General features: G+C 39.9%; 1 protein-coding gene and 1 long non-coding RNA gene across 10 annotated transcripts in view; one reads left to right on the top strand and one right to left on the bottom strand.

Annotated features, from left to right (window-relative positions):
• Positions 1 to 25665, bottom strand: part of PCED1B (PC-esterase domain containing 1B) — a 146097-nt gene that overhangs the window by 33760 nt on the left and 86672 nt on the right. The window contains exon 3 of one of the 9 annotated variants that reach the window (XM_082349465.1): positions 6068 to 6401. The exons of 5 other annotated variants lie outside the window; for them this stretch is intronic. The gene's annotated coding sequence lies outside the window, so the exon portion shown is untranslated. Of the gene's footprint in view, positions 1 to 6067; positions 12327 to 25665 lie in introns of those variants that run through there. 3 more of the 9 variants (XM_082349464.1, XM_082349469.1, XR_014233106.1) reach the window with 3 other exon arrangements.
• LOC309608870 lies at positions 12331 to 25612 on the top strand. The gene is made up of 4 exons (XR_014233134.1): positions 12331 to 12929; positions 13330 to 19212; positions 19301 to 19391; positions 22214 to 25612. It is a non-coding gene; the product is annotated as an uncharacterized lncRNA (long non-coding RNA).

The following is a 25665-nucleotide window of genomic DNA, read 5'->3' as shown; positions in this document are numbered from 1 at the left end:
TGTATAATTCTTTTTATACTTTGTTGGATTTGATTTGCTAATATTTTGTTGAGAATTTTCACATCTATGTTTATGAGAGACATTGGCTTGTTTCCCTTTCTTTAATGTTTTTGTTTGGTTTTGCTGTTAGGGTAATGCTGGACTCATAGAATGAGTTAGGAAGTATTCCCTCAGCTTCTATTTCTGGAAGAGATTGTAGAGAATTGGTATCATTTCTTCCTTAAATGTATGGTAGAATTCACCAGTGAATCCATCTGGGCCTGGTACTTTCTGTTTGGGAATATTATTAATTACTAATTCAATTTCCATAATAGATATAGACTTTTCAGATTGTCTATTTCTCCTAGGTATGAGTTTTTGTAGATTGTGTCTTTCAAAGAAATGGTCCATTTCATCCAAGTTATCATATTTGTGGGCATAGAGTTGTTGATAACACTCCTTTATTATTCTTTTAATATCTGTGGGATCAGTAGTAATAACCCTTCTTTCATGTCTGATATTAGCAATTTGTCTTCTCTCTTTTTTTGTATACATTATATTTTAATATGCAATTTTTATTATAAATGAAAGCAGATATGTTTTCATATAGCCTTTTTTTTTTTTTCTGCACCATACAGCATGAAGGATCTTGGAGTCCAGACCAGGGATTGAGCCCATGCCCCCTGCAGTGGAAGCACAGAGTCTTCACCGCTGGACCGCTGGGAAGTCCCCATATAGCCAGTTTTATTTCTTTTATAAACCACAGAATTTATGTACTTTGCCTGTTTTTCTATTTTATCTAAGGCTTATGATATATGAAATGTTTACCTTTTGTTCTGTCACACATGCTGCAAATGTTTTTATTCCAGCTTATTACTTTCCTCTTAATTTTGTGTTCATATTTTTCATACATAAGCTTTAGATAAAGTCTTTCAGTATTTTAAATATTGTTTCTTCCTTCACTATTGTGCAAAATAATACCTAACATTCACTAAGTGTTTACTGTGCATCGGGCATTATATGAAGTATATAATACTTTATATACTTTATAGAGTATAGATATAGAGATATATAATTATATATAATATATATAACATAGTTATCTATAGTATATAGATAAGTATATGTTATCTAGGTTAAACCTCCAAGAATCCTTGTGGTAGGTATTATTATCTCCATCTTAAGGATGAGGAAACTGAGGCACAAGACGGTGAGTCTCTAGTTGCAGGTGAGCACAGAGCCAGGATTTGAAGCTCGGCGCTCTAATACCAGACGCTCAGCCCCTAAGCTTTACTGCCTCCCAGAGAAGTGCTGCCACTTGAAGATGGTATGATTTATCAATATTTTTTAATGGTCTACATATTTTTTTAAAAGGACACTCATAAACACTCTACTTTTAAAATGCAAGATTTTCAAATTTTATAACATAGAGCTATATGTCATAGCCCTTGCAAATTTAAAAGAATTCATTTATTTTGGAATTGGAATTGATGCATTATGTACTTTAATCTTATGGAAAAGTGGACTGATAGAATATTGGAAGATGTGGGAGAAATTAAGAGACAGGGAAAACTAAGCAATTTTTAAGAAAAGGCAATTATTAACTGTAGGGAAAAAGCAAATGGTAAAGAGAAACCTCATGATTATAGTGCACACAACATTAAGCTGTGAATGCTATTTGCATGGACATAATATAGTGAAAAATGAATGTTTAACTACACAAAACTAGTGAACGAAAGGTGAGGAAGTGGAAAATGGAGAAAGTGGAACAGACAACTCTAGTTTTGGGGAGTTGCTATTTCTAAACAAATTTAGAACAATCAGAGGGAGAAGAAGGATTGGTAGAGCAAAAAAGGAATAGCCTTACAAGCATCAATTATTAGATGGAGTTGAGGGTAAACATAATAAATATGGAGAGAGATTGTTTCATTTTCTCATGATCTCCATTTTCTCCCTTGAGACATAGTTCCAACTTTTAGAAATATTCCCAAGACTATTACAAAAAGATTAAAACAGGTTTGTTTTCCTCTCATTCAAGAACACGTCTTCACTTAACAAGTTAAATACATAATGCTAACAAAGAATTCACAATACTCCAATGAAGACAATAACTTTAAATGTAATTACAAAACAGAATAAACGGACAGTGTTATTTTTCAAGAGAACAATTTCATTTACTATCAAATTTTGCCACATTGTACCTTTCTCTGACTCATTAAAACCCTGGCCATATATCTGCTGCTTTCCCATCCAAGGACCGTCTGATCTTTAAATAGCATGTGGAACTCCTACCAGAGTGACCTTTCTTTTTGGCAGGTCATCTGACAATATTAGCTAGAGTACTTTGTTCCCAGACGAGCAGGAGACCTTAATATTCGGAGAAGCTTTATTGTTGAAACAGTCTGAGCCGACTGCCAAAAATGACTGACTTCCTTTGCTCTGAAGAAGTTTCTCTTGTGTTTGCAATAAGTAGATATCAAAGGGACATTTATGGGTCTAAACTAGTTCCAGTGCTTGTAAAGAGGGCCACCCCGAGACGAGGCAGGCAGTTGGGAGACAGATCTGTTTCAGGGGCATGAGAGGAAGTTTTCTCAAGGACGCTGGCAGCAAAGGGCGGGCAGCCAGTACTGCATGGAGGTCTTAACACAACATGACCAAGTGTCCCTACAGGTGACAGAGCATAGCAATAGCATATCAGGAGCATATGATATTCAATCCCAAGGTAGGAAGGCAGGAAACCAGAAATGCAGCTTAGTGAAGGTAAGAGCAAGGCAAGGCCCCAGCCCCAGAGAGAAAGAGCAATGAAATGGGTTAAAAACAACAACTCAGGAAAACAAGTGCAATTATCACAATTGGGTCCCAAAAGGCAGACTCTGAAATAAACTTGTAAATGCAATCAGCAAACGCGGTTAGAATCTTGGAAACTATCCAGCTGCTTCATATGATTTACAGGATTGGAGAAGTGTGTTGATCCTCATACCGAAATTTATGTCACAAGGTGAAAACACAATTCTAACTTCCCAGTGAACCATGATTTAAGCTACACAGGGCTGAGTGTGTGGAAGTATGTCTTTGTCTCTAAGGGACATAATAAGAACTGCTTGCAATTTATGAAAGTCACCGATAAATTTTAACCTTTTTGTTTTGGAGGTCAGCCAAAATTCCAAATCTTTTACACTAACCATTGCAGTAATCCAGGTGAGTGAAGGCGGTGGTGATGGAGGGGACGGGGACGAGGTGATGGACTGAACAGCGACTGGAGGGGAGTGGGGGATGGGAGAGAATCACGAGCCGAGAAGTATTGTACAGAATGCTTCCTTGGTGTTAGAAGATAAACTGAGGCATATTAAAACTTTTTAGTTTCTTTGAGCAAAAACCAATTGGAATGGAGCAGCGCCAGATCAGAAGTTGTTAGGAGCCCTCCACCAACAGGAACTCTGGGAGAGACTTTATACAAAGAAGGTGGAAGCAAAACAAGGAATTATTGGTTGGCTATAGCTGAAAGCCTCGTTGGCTGTTTGTGATTGGTTGTCCTTAGGTTTGCATTTCGATTTGGGTTTGCTTACGTAGGCTGCCACGGCATTAGTGCCACCTTTTTTTTTTTTTTTAATAAATTTATTTATTTTATTTATTTATTATTTTTGGCTGTGTTGGGTCTTCGTTGTTGTGCACGGGCTTTCTCTAGTTGTGGTGAGCAGGGGCTACTCTTTGTTGCGGTGCACGGGCTTCTCATCGCAGTGGCTTCTCTTGTTGTGGAGCACAGGCTCTAGGTGTGCGGGCTTCAGTAGTTGTGGCACACAGGCTCAGTAGTTGTGGCTTGCAGGCCCTAGAGCGCAGGCTCAGTAGTTGTGGCACACGGGCTTAGCTGCTCTGCGGCATGTGGGATCTTCCCAGAACAGGGCTCAAACCGTGTCCCCTGCATTGGCAGGCGGGTTCTTAACCACTGCGCCACCGGGGAAGCCCGGCACCACCCGTCTTAATGGTCTCCTTGTTGAGTTAACTTAACACTGGTTTCTGGATTGGCTCGGACAACTGAGTGGACAGGGATGCCAGCACAGAGTAGGCACAGTCTGATGTCTGGAGTCAAAACCTGACTCCAGTTTCTATGCTCTGTGTGAACTTGAGCCAATTACTTAACCTCTCTCAGCCTTTATCTGTAAAAACAAGAAAAATTCTACTTACAAAATTGTTGTGAGAGCTAAATGAGAGTTCATACCACTAACTTGACACATATACTGATTGTATATTAATTGCTAAACCCTGAATTCAAAGTCCAGTATGCTGGGAGAGACATGCAAAAACAATCAACACACTACAAAGGGGCAAGTGATAAGCGCAAAAATATCAGCCTCCCTTAAGTGTTCGAGGAGCCCAGAATCAGGTGCTCTGCTTACAGATGTGGGGAGAGGGGAATGGGTATTTGAGCCAGGCTTGAATAAATACGTTTCCACTAAAATGCATCTCCCCTGTGACCTTGGACAAATTAATCTCCGAGAGCCTCGGTTTCCTCAGTTAGGGATAATAATAGTAACCATCCCAAGGAGTGATTGTGAGGGTTAAGTGAAGTAATCCCTGAAGAATGCCCAGTACAGTGCCTGGTACATAGCAAGTACTCCATCAACGTTGGCTATTTTGATTAACATTATTACTATGGAGAACTCTGGGACTAAAGAGCTCTGATGAACTCAATGACATATCAAGGTCACAGCTAGTTAATAGCAGAGATTAGACTAAGATCCAGGCAACAATTTTATGCTCAAAATAAAAGTAGAGCTCTGGACTCATCCATCCTACTTTTCCTACTGGAGATTCTAGAGAGAGTGTTGGATCTTTTTGTGTAACATGGAAACTTAGCAACTTTTCCCAAATGAAGTTCTGAATGAAATCATTTAACATTTGAATGAGCTCATATGTAAAAGGATTAACCACTCTGACAGGTACTAAATCTGCAGTACATATAAATCTACTTTTTCTTACTGGACATCTTGGTTTTGCTTTTGTTTTTTTTTCCAGGTTACATATTTTTCTTATTTCAACGCTCTAACCCCATTCTCTGAAGCCTATTTGATTTTCATATCAAAGGAAAATGAAAGCAAAAGGGATAGGTTCTACTTGTAATCAACATCCGTTTACTGTCTATTGTGGTTCAGAAGCTCTTTGCTAGCACTATGGAAGGAGACAAAGAATAGAAAAGATAGCCTCCATCTTTGAGACAGTTGCCATTTTGTTTAAATAAACTAATCTACATGCAAAGAGAAAACAATAATTCTATGATAATGTATAGATATTCCATGGTCATATGGGGTAGGTTGGATATGTTCACACAGAGGAGACAAAGTCAGTTGGTGTATTGGGCGGGAGCTAATGAGGATGTATGGAGAGAAAAGAATCATCTCTTTGACCAGTGCTATGCTGGGTGTTCTGTATAGTATCTGGATAATTCTGAGCTCTAAAAATGGTAAAGACTGGCAAAGAGAAAGGCAGGCATTGATTTTCATTAAGATCACCTGGTACTGGGCTTCCCTGGTGGTGCAGTGGTTGAGAATCTGCCTGCCAGTGCAGGGGACACGGGTTCGAGCCCTGGTCTGGGAAGATCCCACGTGCCGCGGATCAACTGGGCCCGTGAGCCACAACTACTGAGCCTGCGCGTCTGGAGCCTGTGCTCCGCAACAAGAGAGGCCACGACAGTGAAAGGCACGTGCACCGCGATGAAGAGTGGCCCCCACTCGCTGCAACTAGAGAAAGCCCTCGCACAGAAACGAAGACCCAACACAGCCAGAAATAAATAAATTAATTAATTAATTTTAAAAGAAATAGGAAAAAAAAAGATCACCTGTTACTAAACAAACAAACAAAGGAAACTGCACCCAGCTCCCACCCTCAGAGATTCTGTTTCTGTTTCCGGGGCAGGGAGCCCAGGTCTCCACACTTTATGAAAGCTCCCAGGTGATTCTAAAGTGCAACAAAGGCTGAGAACCTCCACGTTGGGGCAAAGACCAGATGACAAATATTGGCAAGTCTGTGTAGAGGACTAATGCATATGAAAGGGTTTTCTAAATAACACACTACTATGTGAATAAAGACTTACCATTGTTTTTCTATGTGGAGTTTGTACCTAGAGATCCCCTCAAATGACGTTGAACGAGTGCACTTCAAGTGCGGTGCTTATGCACTTCAAGCAGGATTCTGAGCACATTGTATTGAAGCGGGCGTGTGGGTTTGTGGGGAGGAGGGTGAGGGTGACCAAGAGAAATGCCAGGCAGGGCTGGAGGAACTGACCCATGAGTTCTCTTCTGTGGATTCCAGGTCTGAAGCAGCAGAAAGTTACGCCCAGGGCTTGCCAAACAGATCAGGAGCCTTCTGTCTGGAGATTTCAAGGATGCCTATTTTGTCATAGGGCTAGTTGAAGTGAAAATGCCACGCTGGAGAGGAACAAAAGATGAGATTCAAGAGTTTGACGCATTGTCCATGCTCATTAATTGTTTGCTGAAATGAAGACAAAATGTGTGATGATGACGTAGCACTAAAAAGAAGAGATGGCCTAGCAAATTAGATCGTGGTGTTTGGATTTGATGCTACTGGCCTCAGAAAGCCATGATGTAACCTTGAGTCGTGTTTAAGGACCTGTAAACTACTGAAAACTGAAGAAATAAGTGTGTGTCCAAGGTTATTCATCCCTTAAGAGGACTTTAAAGAAGAGTATTTTCATCATGAGAATAATGGTCGCTATAATGCTTTATTTAAGCAAGACTGTGGACTCTTCTTTTCTGAACAGGGTTGCACCTTCCGGTAGGGCTGGTTGTTCATGTCACACGAGTGAATAATAGAGTTGGTCCTGAAATCAGTCTGTCCTGTGCTCACTAAGCCGTGCACCCGAGTGTGGGCTGCGTCAGCCCAGATGAAGGGATGCCTTTTCCCACCTCACACAAAGGCACCCCATGGAGTAGTGGCAGCCCATGTCTGAAAGTCTGAAGACACAGTGCATGCTCTTCTGCTTAGGTAGCCTCTTAAGGTCACTTCCAGACTTGGGTAGGAAACCAATGATGTGAGCAATAAAGCGGAAGAAAGAAGAGAAGATAAAAATGATCAAACTATTAGAAGAAATGTAAAAGAACAGCAGAGTGAGGTCCCAAGATAAGTGGAGTCTCCGCCCATGTCTTTCTGATATTGTGAGTAAACACGGAGAGAAAGTTCAGTGACCTAATAAATGGCAGAAATGAAAACGAGGCAAAATGCAACACAGAGGCATTTTGCGATAAGAAGCAACATGCATCTGGCATCTAAATCCAGCAATTGTATAACCAGGGCTAGAAAAAGTCCATTTTACCAGCAGCAAGTCTATTTTTAGAGAGAAAATATAAAATGAGTATGTTTCCAATGGTCCTCTGCACTTCTTTTCACTTTCATCCAAAATCCCTTCCTCCTCAGCCCATTCCAGCCCCACAGTGGAACTGGATGGCTACTGCTTATGTTTTACGTTTCAATTTGGATGATGAGTTTCCATATTATGTTCTTATCGGCAAGGCTCTGCCACATTCACCTCTAACTGCTAACTTTTCTAGTACACAGTCAGAAAAGGAAGTCCTTAACTCTCACAAGCGGTTTGGTCTTGAAACCACCTAAGAAATGTCTCAAGCCCCTTTCAATTTCTAAGGAAAGCAGAATTTGTACATTAGAAACAGAGCTCACAACACCTAAGCAAAGAATTTCATAGAAATAAATCAGATTAGTTCAAAGGATATTTGTCTTTAGGCTCACAGTATGTCCCACACTTTTTAATACACCAAGAAGACCTGAGGTCAACACTCTGGATTCCTATCCCTATAAGGCTTTTGCATGGAACATCACTGATTCCTATGGGTTCCAGCTGAGGAATTTATAACATGATCTGTTTCCCTTGGGATTAGCCTTTGAAAATTTATTTATTCATCCAACATTTAATAGATCCCCCACTGTGTTAGATGCTGGAAACACAAAGATCACTAAGGCATGGCTACTGCTTCCAAAGTCCTTATTTAGTAAGGGAAGACAGACATTTAATTTAATAAATGCCACAAAATACTCTGGTGCTATGACATGTATGTCTGGGGAAGAGAGGGGACACAGAGGCCGAGGAGGTGCTCCAAGGCAGAGCAAACTGTGGGAATAAATAAAGCAGCCGTGGGTCAAAGAGTTTGGGTTAGTCAGGAAGATGCAGGTAGATCCAGTTGACCAATCAAAATCCTATCCTTGGAGCAGGTGGGATAAAGGATAGGTCCAGCAGGTAGGATAAAGGATAGGTCCAGGTAGAAGAGGTGGCCGACGGGGCCAGTGAGAGTGTAACCCATAAAGCCACAGTCTTTACAAGACTTGGCCTCCATATGATGGTCTATAGTTCCCAGATATGCCTTCAATGAAGCCTATTTAATGTTTAAGAGCAGTTCCAGAACGTGTAGAGTTGGGGGTTGCCTGGGAGACGGAATGCTCAGACAGCGACTTCCCTATTGCCTCTGGTTCTCAGAGCTGAGTTCCTGAGCATCTTTAGTCTCTGTCTTAACTGTGAAAAAATAGATTTTAAAACATGGATTTTTAAACATTTTACTGTTTAGTGCTGGGTTTAACTGTTTAAACCTGTCACTGAATGAAGATGAAAAATTTGTTTCACTATACGATACTGCCTAGAGTTAAAATGACATCTCTGTTTCTCTCTTTCTCCTTTATTCTCTCTCTTTTTGAAACTGGCTTAATAATTCCCTTGGAGTAGGGATAGGGGATTTTCATTAGTACCAGATCATTTCACCTGCCTTTTCTCCCTGAGATTTCCAGTTTCCTGACACTCGATTTTCTTTAAAATTTCCATCCCTCTCTTGGTTTTCCATGAGCTTCCATGGTCTCTCCCTGTGAACACTGCCACTCACTTTTCTAACTTCTTACCTGGAACCATAAAACTGGATCCTTTCCCTAAATTTTTCTTCCTTCCATCCTCCCTTCCTTTCTTATTGAAATACAGTTGATATACAATATTATGTTAGTTTCAGGGTACGACATAGTGATTTGACATTTAAATACATTATGAGATGATCACCACAGTAAGTCTAGTAAACATCTGTCCCCACAAAAAGCTATTATAGTACCATTGATGACATTCTCTATGCCGTACGATATATCCCCGTGACATTTATTTTACAACTAAAAGTTTGTACCTCTTAATTCCTTTCACCTATTTAGCTCCCCATCCTCAACCTCCCCTCTGGCAAAACCACCTCCCCTCTGTTTTCTTATGAGTCTGTTTTCATTTTGTTTTGTTTTCTAGATTCCACATATAAGTGAGATCACATGGTGTTTGTCTTTCTCTGAGTTATTTCACTTACCATAATACCCTCTAGATTCATCCATGTTGTTGCAAATGGCAAAATTTTATTCTTTTTTATAGCTAAGATTCCACTGTGTGTGTGTGTGTGTGTGTGTGTGTGTGTGTGTGTGTCACATCTTCTTTATCCATTCACCTATTCATGGACACTTAGGTTGCTTCCATATCTTGGCAATTGTAAATAATGCTGCAATGAACATAGGGGTGCATGTATCTTTTTGAATTAGGGTTTTGTTTTCTTCAGAGAATGTGCAAAAGTGAAAGTGCTAGATCATAGGATAGTTGTATTTTTAATTTTTTGAGGAATCTCCATACTATTTTCCATAGTGGCTGTACCAACTTACAATCCCACCAACAGTGAAAGTTCCCTTTTCTCCACATCTTCACCAATACTTGTTATTTGCTGTCTTTTTGATGATAGCCATTCTGACAGGTGTGAGGTGATATCTCATTGTGATTTTGATTTGCATTTCCCTCATGATTAGTGATGTTGACTATCTTTTCATGTGCCTGTTGTCCATCTATATGCCTTCTTTGGAAAAATGTCTATCCTCTGCCCATTTAAAAATTATATTTCTTGTTTATTTGTTGTTGAGTTGTATGAGTTCTTTCTATATTCCGGATATTAACTCCTTTTCAGATATGGGTGCATATCATTTTTCAAGTGTTATATGTTCTTGTTGGATTGATCCCTTTGTCATTATGTAATACCTTCTTTCTCTCTGGTTACAGTCTTTGTTTTAAAGTCTATTCTGTCTGATATAAGTATTGCTACCCCAGGTTTCTTTTCATTTTTATTTACATGGAATATCTTTCTGCATCTCCTCAATTTCTGTCTGTGTGTCTTCAGATCTGAAGTGAGTCTCTTACAGGCAGCATATATATGGGTCTCATTTTTTTCTAATTATTTTAACCATTCTATGTCTTTTGATTGGAGCATTTACTCCAGTTACATTTAAAGTAATTATTGATAGATATGTACTTTTTGCCATTTTATTAATTGGTTTTTGGCTGTTTTTGTAGTCTTCTTTGTTTGTTTATTCTTTTCTAGTTCCCTTTCCTTATGATTTGATAACTATCTTTAGTGTTACATTTGGATTCTGTTCTCTTTATTGTTTTGTTTATCTTTGTAGGTTTTTGATTTGTGGTTACCATGAGGTTCATGTATAAGAACCTAGATAGATAGATAGATAGATAGATAGATAGATAGATAGATAGATGATAGATATATAGATAGATAGATAGATGATAGATAGATGATAGATAGATGATAGATATATAGATAGATGATAGATAGATAGATGATAAATAGATAATCTACTTTAAATTGATGATCTCTTAAGTTGAACACATTCTAACAGCTCTACATTTTTAGTCCTTCCCACCATGCCTTGTTTCTGACATCATATTTTACATCTTTTTATTTTTCTGTATCCCTTAACTTATTGTAGATATCGATGATTTTACTACTTTTGTCTTTTAACCTTCCTATTAGCTTTATAAGTCATTGATCGACTATCTTTACTATATGTTTGCCTTTACCAATGAGGTTTTTCCTTTCATAATTTTCTTACTTCTAATTGTGTCCTTTTTCTTTTGTGCCTAGAGAAGTTCCTTTAACACTTCTTATAAGGTTGGTTTAGTGGTGCTGAACTCCTTTTAGCTTTTGCTTGTTGATGAAACTCTTTACCTCTCCTTCAATTCTGAAGGATAACCTTGCTGGGTAGAGTATTATTGGTTTAGGCGCTTTCCTCTCATCACTTTGAATGTATTGTGCCACTTCCTTCTGGCCTACAATGTTTCTGCTGAAAAGCCAGCCAATGGTCTTACAGGAGTTCCCTTGTTTGAAACTTGTTGCTTTCTCTTGCTGCTTTTAAAAGTCTCTCTTATATTTAATATGACATTTTAATTACAAAGTGTCTTGGTGTGGCCCTCTTTGGGCTCATCTTGTTTGGGACTCTTGCTTCCTGGACCTCATTGTCTGTTTCTTTCCCCAGATTAGGGAAGTTTTCAGCTATTATTTCTTCAAATAAATTCTCTGCCCTTTTATGTTTCTCTTCTCCTTCTGGGACCCCCATAATGCAAATGTTAGTATGCCTGATGTTGTCCCAGAGGTCCCTTCAAGTACCCTTATTTTTTAAATTTCTTTTATTTTTAAAAAATTTACATATTTATTTATTTATTTTTGGCTGTGTTGGGTCTTCGTTGCCGCGTGCAGGCTTTCTCTAGTTGTGGCGAGCGGGGGCTACTCTTCGTTGCAGTGCATGGGCTTCTCATTGCGGTGGCTTCTCTTGTTGCAGAGCATGGGCTCTAGGCGCACAGGCTTCAGTAGTTGTGGTACACGGGCTTAGTTGCTCTGTGGCATGTGGGATTTTCCTGGACCAGGGCTCGAACCTTTGTCCCCTGCATTGGCAGGCGGATTCTGAACCACTGCGCCACCAGGGAAGTCCTAAAATTTCTTTTATTTCTTTTCATCTTGGTTGATTTCCACTACTCTGTCTTCCAGATCACTGATCCATTCTTCTGTATAATCTAATCTACTTTGATTCCCTCTAGTTTTTTTGTTTTGTTTTAGTTATTGTATTCTTCAGCTCTGATTTGTTCTTTTTTATATTTTCTAACTCTTCTTTGAAGTTTTTACTGTGTTCATCCATTCTTCTCCTGAAAATGGTGAGCATCTTTATGATCATTGCCCTTAATATATTGGGTAGATTTCTTGTCTCCATTTCACCTAGTTCTTTTTCTGAGGTTTTGTCTTATTCCTTTGTTTGAAACGTATTCCTCTGTCTCCCCATTTTGCCTAGTCTCTTATTTTATTTCTGTGTATTAGGTAGGTCCGTTTCATCCCTTGATCTTGAAGAAGGGGCCTTATGTAGGAGAGGTCCTATTGGGCCCAGCAGCGCACTCCCCTTGTCCAATGGAGTTATATGCTCCATGGGTATCCCCTTTGCAGGCTGCGTGTGCCCTTCTGTTGTGGCGGCGGTGATTGCTAGCCTGCCTGGCTACACACAGCTACTGCGGGTTTGCTAGTGGATGGGCTGGTTCCCTAGGTGGCTTACTGTGTGGCTTGACAGTGTGTGGCTGCTGCAGGCCTGTTGGTGAGCAGGGCAAGTCCTTAGCACTAGTAGGCTAGTGGGAGGATTCCAAAATGGTCCTTGCCAACACTGGTGTCAGCACGGAAGAACAAGAGGTCAAAAATGGCTGCTGCCAGAGTCTCAGTCTCCAGGAGAAGGCCCAGCTGCCGCCTGCCTCTCCAAGATGCTCGCCAAGATCAGCAAGGTCTGATCCAGGTGCCTTTCAAACTACTACCTCTGTGCTGGGACTCAGAGCATGTAAGATTTTGCATACACTATCTAACAGTGAAGTTTCCTATAGTCCTGTAGTTCTTCCAAAGTAAGCTCAGTTTGTTTTCAAAGCCCGACTTTCTGGGGGCTTATCTTCCCAGTGCCAGATTCCTGGGCTGAGTTGCCCAATGTGGCACTTGGGTCCCTTGGTCCTTGGGGAGAACTTCTACAATCATGATTTTCCTCCTATTTGTGGGCCAATGACCTGGGGGCATGGGTCCTGACTAGATCATGTCTCTGCCCCTCCTACTCATCTTGTTGTGGCTCCTTCTTTTTTTTTTTTTTTAAAGATTGGGAGCGTTTTATTTATTTATTTATTTATTTATTTATTTATTTATGACTGCGTTGGGTCTTTGTTGCTGTGCATGGGCTTTTCTCTAGTTGCGGCGAGTGGAGTCTACTCTTCATTGCGGTGTGAGGGCTTCTCATTGCGGTGGCTTCTCTTGTTGCAGAGCACAGGCTCTAGGCACCCAGGCTTCAGTAGTCGTGGCACGCGGGCTCAGTAGTTGTGGCTCACGGGCTCTAGAGCGCAGGCTCGGTAGTTGCGGCGCACAGGCTTAGTTGCTCCGCGGCACGTGGGATCTTCCTGGACCAGGGCTCGAACCCCTGTCCCCTGCATTGGCAGGTGGATTCTTAACCACTGTGCCACCAGGGAAGTCCCTGGCTCCTTCTTTATATGTTTAGCTGTGGAAAATCTTTTCTACTAGTCTTCAAGTTGTTCTCATAGACAGTTGCTCTGTAAGAGGTTGTAATTTTGGTTTGCTCTTGGGAGGATGTGAGTTCAGGGTCTTCCTACTCCACCATCTTGACTCCCCCCTCCTTTACCTAAATTTCTGAGGGCTTCTGTAGAATGTGAATGTGCCCCATTAATTAAGGCAGCACTGCTAACATGCCAGCTGCAGAGCAACAAAACAGTCCATCTTCACATTTGCTGCCCATTGCCTCCCCTAGGCCATTTCCCCTTCTTCCAGTGTGTTTAGATGGTGGGTAGAGATCCTTTGGTCGCAGGGAGAATTGTCCCTACCCCAGGCCCAAGGATGAACTAGGTCCAAAGCAGTCATGGAAATCCCCTTCTCCTTGGCCATTGATTGTTCTAAGTTTAGACATCTGACCCACATCTGGCCAATGGAATGTAAAAGGAAATCTGGAGCCCACCTAAGATAAGGTTTTGTGATGATGTTTGTCATAAGTTTCCTAGAGCTACTATAATAAAATGCCACAAACTGGGCAGCTTAAAACAACATATACGTATTCCCGCACTGCTCTGGAGGTTATCAGTCTGAAATCAAGGCTCTAAGGAAGAATTCGTCCTTGTCTTTTTCTCATCTCTGATGGTTGCCATTCCTTGGTTTGTAGCTTCCTCTGCCTTCGTCTTCACGTGGGCATCTTTTTTTCATGTATTCTTTGCATTTCCTTTCTGAGTCTGTCTCTGTTTTCTCTTCTTATAAGGTCACCAGTTATTGGATTGGGACCACCCTAATTCAGTATGGCCTCTCTTAATTAATTACATCTTCAAAGGCCCTATTTCCAAATATGATCATATCCACAGATACCTGGTGTTAGGACTTCATCACACTTTTTGGAGGACACAATTCAAACCACAAGGCCTTTTGCCCTTTTCACTTTACCGTCTTGGAAGTACAGCAGCCATCTGATGACTATGAGGTTAGAGACATGAAAAGAGTCTACAATTTGAAGATGGTGGAAAGGAGAGCTAAGGAAACAGTAGGTGTCTAATAGCATCACAGCACAGTTGAACTACTGCCAGCAACCATTTACTTCTAGACTGCTTGATTGTCAGAAAATGACCCTGAGCTATTAAGTCACTGCCAGGTTTTCTGTCACTTGTAGTAAAAAAATCCTAATGGATGCACCAAAATCTCCCTAGTTCACAACAGAATTAGAAAAATAAGTACGGTAGTAAAATTTTGATAGAGCAAGATTCATTAAATTTAAAGGATATTTTAAAATTCTGAAGTTATGTCATTCTCACTTTTTTGTTATTAAAATACGCTTTATTTTATGAAATGATGGTGATTGTAGAAGGTCATTTGTTTTTTAGCATCCTTACTTGGAGAAGGAAGGGAGGAAGGAAGGAAAGAATGAATGAAGGACAGAGGAAAAATTTTGGAAAGTTAGTTTTTCTCTAATTTTCAAAAATTTTTTCTTTTAGCTTGTGAAATCCAAAAGTCTATGATGAGAAAAATGCTGCTGAATTTGCCTTGAAACCTAGAATTATTGATATGCTGGAGCTTCGGGCACCAGCTCATGAGAGTAGATGGTTAAATTTCCAGGAAGTGGCTTGACATCACCTTGGTAACTTGAAATCTGACATGGTGGGAGTATTCACATCATGGAAATCTGCAGATGCTATAAATCCAATCCCTTCTCCCCCAGCCGGTTGTTTGCCAGCACAACACTGCCCCATACCTGCCTCTTGCAGGTGTCCAGGGGGTAAGCATGCAAGGGACAAGTCATACCGACTAAAACATACATGAGATTGAGATGGACCTAATTTAGTAATTTAAAATTTTACAATGTAAAATACTCTCTCTCATTGCTTGTTGAGTTATCTGACAGTCCATTTCCCTCATGAAAATATTAGCTCTGCCTCAGCAGGAACCACATCTGTTCTATTCACACAGTATCCTCACTGCCTGCCACAGCATGGAGTGGGCTCTGGGGTCCTCATTTTCCTAGGAGTCATTATCAGAGATTCCACAGTCATCAGGATGCCTAGGGAAGCAAAAGTCATTGTAACATAAGAATATTTACCAGTGAGGGATCTGTAGACAAACGAATCCCTGTCCTCACGGGATGTACATTCTAAGATGACTAAGTGGAAAATGCAAGTAACAAAAGTATCATGTAATTTCAAGTAGTGAAAATCACAAGTGTGAGTTTTAAACAATCTACTGTAGTATGTTCAGTTAAACACTGGTTCAATGAGAAGTTTATAGGTGTTGAAAAAATTTAAATGGTTCTGTAGGCAATACATTTGGGGAATGTTGCTTAAACCAAGTTAAATTGGTGTCTTTATTGCTAAACTGCTCAGAGCCTTTAATATGATACTGTGAACCTTTAATCTGTGCCAGTGAATCTTTACTTTGACCATGGAATCCATTTTTGAGTGCATCACCTATAATTAGTGTTCCACAGAGCATATTTTAGGAAACACGAGCACATTGTCATCTTAGATTTCTTGAAAGGTTTAATGTCGATTTCCTTGAGGGGCTTTTCTATGAGGCATTAAAACAAAATATATTTAGGAATTCCACCCCCAGACAAACCAGAGAAGTTTTTATAGGTATATTCTGCCCACCTTTTTACAGATACGGAATCACCAAGACATGAACACTTACCTATTATAATTTTAGAGTACGGCAGTTACAAGTATTCCACATTTCCTTAATTGGGAAAAAGTTCACTCTCCTCTCTAATTGGATAATTAACACTCCCAATATATCAGATATGTTATTTAATCAAAATGTTAATTTTCTTTATGTCAACTGTTTTTCAAATGGTATAATGAGTAAAAATCATCTTTTCAATCATGACGAGAAAGACAGAGACCTCAAAGCCATTTTAACTTAGCATTTGGTTTTCAGGCAGACCTGAACTCCCTCCATCCCAATAAGACATTCCATTTCCATTTACAGTCTCTGGAGTGATAAGTATCAAAATCTCATTTGTTTACATGGCCTCATTTTTTTCACATCCTTTCAGACAACTGAATGTTTCTGCTCATAAGGCAGTGTGGTGTACTGATGAAGAGCTGGGGCTCTGGAGGCAGCTTGTGTTCAATTTCCAGCTCTTCCATTACTAGCTTTGTGGCTGTGTGCAAGTTACTTAAGCCTCAGTTTTCCTCAACTGTGCAATGGGAATAATAGCACTAACATCTGCCTCCTGAGTTACTGAAAGGCTTAAAAAAGATAATATGTATAAAGCACTCAAGGTAGTATTACTGTAGCTATAGCTCTCTTAACAAGCACTTAGATCTATTGTTGTAGTGACTCACTACCATGCACCTTTGAATTCCAAGCCCTCTCTTTCTTCCTCAGCTAAGTCATAGAAATAAATTCGTTTCCTCTAACAGGTTCCTCACTAGGAGGCTCTCCCAAGCTTTCAGTCATTTCGGCTGCTCTTTCCTGAACGAGCTTCAAGTTTCACTGGCTCTCTTTAGTTTTAGGATTTCTAACTGAGCTCAGTGCTCTGAAAAATGCCTGCGTAGAGAAACAGAACCATTTGTGACTTCAAAATTACATCAAACTGTTCTCTGAAAAGGTTTGTGAAGCCTTCAGCCTTTCTGTTGTCAGTGGGAGTGGACTATTATTAGCATCCAGTTCTGCACGTATCTTCTTGGATTCAGTTCTGATTGTGAAGGGGGGAAATTACAGGATGTTTCTTGTGACAGGACTAAGATCGCAGAAGGGTTGGAATGATTGGTAATGATGGTCTGTCTTCTGTTTAGCACTGACAAAAAGTTGAGTTGTTTTCCTTTTTTTTTTTTTTTTTCAGGAGAAGGGATAAATTAAGCTGAGGAGGTTAAAAAAGTTCTAGGTTTAAAAGAATTTAGAGATTCAACATTCTTTCTACTATATATGGTTTTTCTATGTCATTGTACTCAGTCAAGAGAATACAGTGGAAAATACCTTCACTAGCCAGAACTCAACTCCCTGAAACCATGATTTAAATAGATTAGAAATATGAACTTCCTGAGAAAACATCAAATAACATAAAGCTAGCTGACCTCAGTGATTAATCAAAAATCAACTACAAGGGTATGTCCATGTATCAGTTAAGTCAACCCAACCTCCTATTCCTTATACATATAACATTGTATTAAAATTTAATCTCCATGGAAGAAGAGATTTTTGTCTGTTTTGTTCTCTGTTATGCCTGCAGCCTCTAGAAGAACACTTGGCACATAGTAGGCATTCAGTTGATATTTATCAAACGGATTGATGAATGAATGAAAACAGTATGTTTGGTACTGGAAAGATGGGAGGTGATAGTTCAGAATTATGAAGCAGAGGCATTGCAAGGTCTGTAATAATCAACATAACATCAGTAATGTTGGAATGGAATTGGCCCTCTTCAAGCAGAGCAGTTGACTTGTAAAGGATTAGGAAAGATACTGATGAAGTACTGACTTTTTAAAAGAAATGATTGATTAACCAGAAATATTATTTCATCTGAACGGTCTACCGATTCCAATTAATTGAGGCTTCAAGTTGAAGAATAAAGGTGCAGACCTTGCATTTAGTAATAAAACTTTATGAAAATCCATCCTTCAGCTAAGCATTCCCAGATGTTCTGATGAGTCTGATGTTCTCTTGTTTTATCTTTGTGAAGCAGCCACCCCAATTTAAACTCCATATTAATTTTCTGGCACTTAATTGTGACTAGGTAACATTGGCACAGAAGGTCCTGTCTGAGCCTTTCAGAGATGCAGAAGATGAGAAGCAGGGAAGGGAAGATGGAGATTAGGTGTTAGGATCTAAACTGTGGTTGCAACCTCATGGTAGCTGGGCCCTTCATAAAGCAAATTATGGCAATGCTTCCATTTGTAATTTGTATTGTCTGGGTACAACTTTGTATCATTAATCCTTCTTTACTTTTCAAAACTAAAAATGATAGGCAATTGCCTCGGGGGCTTTTGTAAACAATGGTATTTGCATTTTTATATCATTCAGCATGAAGAGAGTTGATCTTACATTAACTTCATGAGTACATTTGAGGTGCCTTCCCCCTCTTCTATTTTTTTCCTTTATTTTTTGAAATGGTGGCAGAGCTATATGGGATATTTGACTGCTGTTCCAGTCTTTGAAAGTAAACCTGATCTAATCTGGCCTCACCAGTCTGTGGAAGTTCCTGTGGCAGCACTCCATCTTCTCAAACAGTAACTTAGCATTCCCTCTCTCAAACTGTCCCTATTTATTTTGGAGAACCCCCCCGCCCCGAAGATGTGCTTCACATTTGCCTACAGACCCGTCTGTCAGACACAGTTACCACATGGCGTCCACCATGGCCTTCTGTTGGCTGCACTTACACATGTCTTTGCCTTGCTGCCATTTGATTTGCCTACCACTGCCAGGCGCCACTGTCTGAGGTGAGAAAGTCAGTGTTCATGCCAAAAGTGCTATATTCTTGGGGTGTGGGTGTGGTTTACGCAGAGGAGGGGAGAAAGGCCCTTTCTCTAATTCCCTGCAACACTTGGTCACTGGGCCCTTAAGCAGATCTGATTACATCCAGAGTCCTTTCTACGCTTCCGGCTTCTGGCTTCTACCCTCACTCAGAATCTTACAAATTCTGTCAACACAATAATTCTGTCAGTACCTGGCACTCATTCCTTGGCCAAAATTGTTTTGGAAACATTCTCTAAGTTTCTAGTTACCACTCCTCCCCCAACCCCGTCCCCAGGCTGGGCTAAGGCATCAGCTGGGGCAAAGATGCCACAATCGTCATCTCTCCCCTCTCCTCTGGCGCTCTCTCTCCAGCCGAAGTCAGTCACAAGCAGAAGCTCCACGGACATCACTGGTACAGAGAGGTTTTGTGTGTGACGGGAGCACAGCGAGGGGATGGAATGAATGTGCGCTTTAGCAGTGGGTTAAATGCTCTCTTACAGAAGGAAGCCTTTTTCTCTTATTTCTGAAGTGATGAAACAAAACCTAACCACCTTGGGCTCCATGCACCATTTCCTTCAGGGCATCGCTCAGGTGAGTGCTGCTCACCAGCCCTTCCAGGACCTGGGGCTTAGTCATCCCTTTGTTGAATATAAAGGGTCTTTGTGGAAATTTTTCTTAGGGACAAGGAGTTCTTCACAGGCTCCCAGGCTAGAATTTGTGTTTGTTGGGCGCCTTGGAACTGGTAGCGTTCCTTTTCCTCTCCTCCAGAGCCATGAAACAGGCAGCCTAAGCTGCTCACTCCGTTCTGAGTCTTCTCGGAGTTCACAGCTGACACTGAATCCCAGATTGCACCAAAGGAACAGTCTTTCGTCTTTTTATTTGTTTTCTCCCCTCCGCCTGTTTCTTTACTCAGCTTCAATTCCATCTTCTTGCTGTCCTCGCTGGGGGACAACTTTGACTTCTCTTCCTCATGTTTTCCTGATTTTAGCTGGTCTGAAATCCAGACACTTTTTAAGAAGGAAAAGTACTGAGCAATAATATTATCTAAAGAGCCATTGGCTAGGACACACCAATATTAAAAGGAACAAACAGATAGGTTTCTGAATTCCCAAATGGAATTTCTATACATTAGAAATGTCTGTGACCCAACATTTAAAAACCATCATATTCTAGATAATGACCAAATAAAATTAATTATGAGGTTTGGTTCCTTTGGAAAAAAGCCTTGAACTAATTCAATTCATGCCTATGAGGATACTGTGCAAGTTAATTCGAATTAACTAACTCAAATATACAAAGGTCCAGGAGTGAATAAATTTTCATTGAACTTGGTTTTGTTGCCCAGATATTATGGGCAGTTGGCCCACTTTGCTTCTAGGATAATGTAATGTAAAAAAAAAAAAAAAAAAAATCAAATTAAATTTCTAAGATCAGATTCCTAAGCTAAAGCCAGTACCATATGTTAACTGTAAATATTCCACTTGACTAGCAATTTAATTTTTCTACAATTTGTTATTCAATCTCCTAATAAACATCAACAATGCAGAACTGGAGAAATTTGAGGAGGAATGTTAAAGGGGTATTTTTAAATAATTCTAAGTGTTATAGTACCTAGACACATAAAATTATATGGTATATAATTATAAGTGCTATAAGCAACAATAATAAATTTCATTTTTGAGGCTTACTATATACCAGATAACTTGTGAGACCTTTACTTACATTATCTCATTTAATCTATGCAGTAGATAGGTTTTTAAAAAATTTTTATTGGAGTATAGTTGATTTACAAATTTGTGTTAGTTTCTGCTGTACAGCAAAGTGAATCAGTTATGCATATACATATATCCACTCTTTTTTAGATTCTTTTCCCATATAGGCCATTACAGTGTTGAGAAGAGTTCCCTGTGCTATACAGCAGGTCCTTATTAGTTATCTATTTTTTATATAGTAGTGTGTATATGTCAATCCCAATCTCCCAGTTTATCCCTCCCTTTTACCCCGTTTTCCCTCCTGGTAACCATAAGTTTGTTTTTATGCAGTAGATGGTTTTAATTCCCATTTTACAGATTAAGACACTAATGCTCAGTGATATTAAGAACTTCCCCAAGTTAATATAGTCTGTTAGAGGCAGGCCCAGGATTCGAACCTACACATGTCTGACCCCAGAGATTATGCATTTAACCCTTGGGCTATGAGGCAGGAAGGAGGAAATAGTGCCTAAAGGCTGTATTTAATTTAATTTAATTTAATTTATTTAGGCCGCTCTGTACATGCAGCATGCGGGATCTTAGTCCCCTGACCAGGGATCGAACTTGTGCCCCCTGCATTGGGAGCGCAGTCTTTACCACTAGACCTCCGGGGAAGTCCCTAAAGGCTGCGTTTTAAAGACTCCAGGTAGATAAGTACCAGGAAGTATGACCTTCAGTGGGCTTTGCTTCTTCAACCCCATGACCCTCACTGCTTCTAAGAGAGGTCTACTAGATTATACCCACATGTCTTCCAAGAGCAAAAATCAGCTCTTAGAGACAGCTCAATCTGAGCCCACAAAGAAAAATTTTCTCAGTTACATTGCAAATGACAGGGCACCTCTCACTCATTAAATTCAGTGAGTCATAAATTATTCAGAGCCATGTACCTATCATGGGTTAACCCTCATCTGTTTCCATCTTACAGGACATGTTCTAATTGCCAATTTTCCCCCTTAGAATGTAGTACTGGAAATTGCATGTTTCATTCTCTACGTGGCTTGACCAGTAGGAAGTACAATGGATGTACTACTTCCTTAAAGGCACCCTAAGCTTTTATTACTTGTCATTTAAATTGCATTATCATTGTAATCTGCCACATCACACTGGTATTGAGTTCATGGCCACTGAAAACTGCTAGATCTTTTTCACTTAAGCAGCCACTACCAAGCCAGATATCCATCTTATATTTATGAAAACCCAGTTGAAAATAACTTTTACGTGGCTCTTTGCCTGTACTCCTGTTAATTTCTTTGTGGTTTTAGTGGCCCAACATTCCAAATTGCTGAGGGCAGGTTGAATTCCAGCCTGTTTGTGTCATCGAAATCAACAGCGTCAATACTTCAGGCTCTGCAATATCTGCAAATATGATAAAATGCCTTCTATGTCTTCAGTGAATTAAGTAATTTTCAATCGAAGTCAACAAATATTTTAGTGAGCACTTGTTCTGAATTAGCCACTTTTCTAAATGCAAGGATGAATGAGATGTATTGATGATGTCTGGATGAACTAGACAGAACTAGTGCCCAAGAGGCTCACGGTACCTGGAGGAACAGGCATGAATATGGCTAAGTACAATATGATATGAGTAGGAGTTCGCTGGTGGCACAGTAGATAAGAATCCGCTTGCCAATGCAGGGGATACAGTTTCGATCCTTGTTCCAGGAAGATCCCACATGCCGCAGAGCAACTAAGCCTGCGCACCACAACCACTGAGCCTGTGCTCTAGAGCCTGCGAGCCACAACTACTGAGCCCGCGCACCTAGACCCCGTGCTCCGCAACAAGAGAAGCCACCGTGATGAGAAGCCCGTGCACCACAATGAAGAGTAGCCCCTGCTTGCCACAACTAGAGAAAGCCTGTGCACAGAAACTAAGACCCAACGCAGCCAAAAATAAAAAATTAAATCTTTAAAAAAAAATGGTATGAGTAAAGTCCTATGAAAACATTTAAAATTAGCAGTTTACTGAATTGCTTTAGCCATTATTTCAGTTTCTTTTTTTTTCAATTAACAAATCTTTATTGAACATGTATGATAAACAGGGCAAGTTAATGGGTTCTTGGGATTAAAATAGAAAAAAAAATTGTGGTCACTGCCTTACAGAGAATATCTCAGAGGCATATATGCAAAAATAATTACATCATAGTGATATCAGTTTCTCATCTACAGTTGTCCATTGGTATTCATGGGGGACTAGTTCCAGGACCCCCACAAATACCAAAAATTGTGGATGCTCAAGTTTCATATATAAAGTGTTACAGTCAGGTCCTCTGTATTTGCAGGTTCTGCATCCGCAGATACGGGAGAGCCGACTGTAGGTCATCTTCACTGAACCTGTCGGTTTTCAAATTTCCAAGTGGTGGGTGTGGTACTAATTCAACCTAAAGCTAGGTCTGCATAAAGCAACTACATCAAGTGATTGACTGAGGACATTGTTGCACCTGAGCTGAGCACAGTAGAATGTGTGAATTCGATTATATTAAGAATGCTGATGCACGTGACCAATACATTAGAAACATACAAATATCTCATCATACCAGCACTTTCTGTGATTTTAACTTTAAGACAACAACGTGAAAGTGCACAAGATAGATTCATCTCACGTATTGCTGCCTCTTCTAGAACACAAAGATAGCAAGAAAGCAACAGAAAACAGACCCTCTCCTGCAACTGTGAATGTAATCCTGGCCGGGGGCTCACTAACCACTTTACAGCCCCAGTAATAGTTCAGATGTGCCACATCCCTGCATCTTGTAGCCAACCACCAAGCATGACCACACAACATTTGGTAGCTGAAGCTAAAAGAATTATTTGGGTGGTTGACTAATTGTACCTTTACCTTGCCTTCCAGATAGAAGGAGGAAGAGGAGGAGGAGGAAACCTTTCTGTCCATAGTTTTTACTAGGCTGCCAAATCTACACTGGCCCTGTTCACGTTTACTAATCTGAGACTCAGCAGGAACAAGAGATTACCTCTTCAGATTTGGGGGCTCTTGGCATTTTACACTAGAAACAATGACTCAAACCTGAATATAATTGAAAGAAGGGAGATTCGTTCCATAACATCTAGCCTCCATTCAGAGCTTTCTTTTCTCCCTGGACACCATCTGCCCTAAGAGAGCCTTATGCAGCCCTCCTCGGGCTGTCCTGGCCCCTGGTCCTGAGGCAGGCACCGAACTATGCCTTCCCCAGCAGGGACCCCAGGCTCAGACCTTTCCTTATGCCTGGGCTGTGTGTGAGGCTGGTGCTCCCTCAGCCAGGAAGCAGGCCAGGGCCAGCAGCCCAAGGATTTTCAATTGACTTTCTGTTTGTTTTGCTTTTTATTTCCTTCCCTCCCTCTTTGGCTTCCTTCCTAAGTCATTTGAGTATTTTGTTACTAAATTTCAAAACTCAGTTCTTGGCCAATGCAAGTATGAAATACAATTTTTGAAAGATGTAATAAAGATGAAATAAACTGTTCGTAGACAGCCAATGGAGCAAATCGAGTCAGGGAGTTGAAAAATGGTGCTGGAACAGTTGGACATTCATATGCAAAAAAAAAAAAAAAAAAAGAACATTGTTCCTTGAACAACATATAAAAATAAACTCAAAATGTACCATAGACCTGAATGTTTGACGTAAAACTGTAAAAGTTCTAGAATAAAACCTAGGAAAAAAAATTTTTGTGACCTTGGATTAGTCAGATTTCTTAGATATGACACGAAAGCACTAACCAGAAAGCAAACAATGATAAATTGGTATCACAATTAAAACCTTCCTCTCTTTGAAAGACACTTAAGAAAATAAAAACACTAGCTACAGACTGAGAGAAAGTATTTGCAGAACACATATCGAATCAAGGACTTGTAGCCAGAGTATATAACTAACTTTCCAAAACTCAGCAATAAGGAAACAAACAACCCAGTTTAAAAAAAAAGGGGGGGTGGTTAAAGATTTGAAAATCTTTCACCAAAGATGACATACAGATGGCAAATAATCACATAAAAAGATGCTCAACATTGTCAGTGATTAGAGAAATACAAATTAAAACCACAATAGAGATACCACCTATTAGAATGGCTAAAATAAAATGAAACCAACAATACCAAGTGCTAAGAGGTTGCAAAGCAACTGAAACTCATGCACTGTTGTGGAAATGTAAAATGGTATAGCACTTTGAAAAACAATTTGGCAGTTCCTTACAGTATTAAACATATACTGACCTTATAATTCAGTAATCCTCTTCCTAGGGATTTACTCTGGATGAATGAAAGTCATATTCACACAAAAACTTGCACCCTACTTTTATAGCAGCTCTATCCAAAATTGCCAGAAACAACCCAGGTATCTTTAGGCGTAAATGGATAAACAAGCTGTAGTATATCCATACAATGGAATACTATGCAGCAATGAAAAGGAATGGACTGTGGATACAGGCAATGACTTGGATCAATCTTAAGTGCATTATGCTAAGTGAAAGAAGCCAGACTCCAAAGGGTACATATCGTATGAGTCTATTTAGATGACATTTTGGAAAAGGCAAAATGATAGCAACTGAGAACAGGTTAGTGATTGCCAAGGTCTGGGGGATGGGGAAGGAAATTGACTACAAAGGGGCACTGGGGAACTTTCTGGGTGGCAGAAATGTTTATATCTTTATTGGGGTGATAGTTACATGGGTGTATACATACATAAAATTTCATTAAGCTGTACATTAAGATTTGTGTATTTTACTGAAGTAAAATTGTTTCTCAATTAAAGCATTTAAGAAATGAAGATGAAACAAAAACATCTTCAGATAAAGGGAAACAGAGAGAATTTATTGCCAAAAGACCTGCATTAAAAGATTCTACTAGATGGGAACTTGGATCTTCAGGAAGAAAACAAGAACGTTAGAAATGGTGAATATGAAGATAACTATAATATAAATACATTTCCTCAGGTTTCCCTTCATTTATCTTTAGGTGGGGGCAGATAGAATACAAAACACCTATATTTTGTAGGGAGATGGTGTGGGGGGGGATTTTTTAGGAAACAAAGAGAAAGCCACCTAATCAATTAGGGATTCCTAGCTCCTGAAAACTTGGTTCTAGCTTAATGCCATGGTGCAGAGTAGATTCAAGCTAGGTCTTCATGATG

Source organism: Balaenoptera borealis, assembly GCF_965194805.1.
Source record: "Balaenoptera borealis genome assembly, chromosome: 13".
Classification (NCBI taxonomy): domain Eukaryota; kingdom Metazoa; phylum Chordata; class Mammalia; order Artiodactyla; family Balaenopteridae; genus Balaenoptera; species Balaenoptera borealis.
This window is presented reverse-complemented; position numbering and strand designations above follow the sequence as displayed.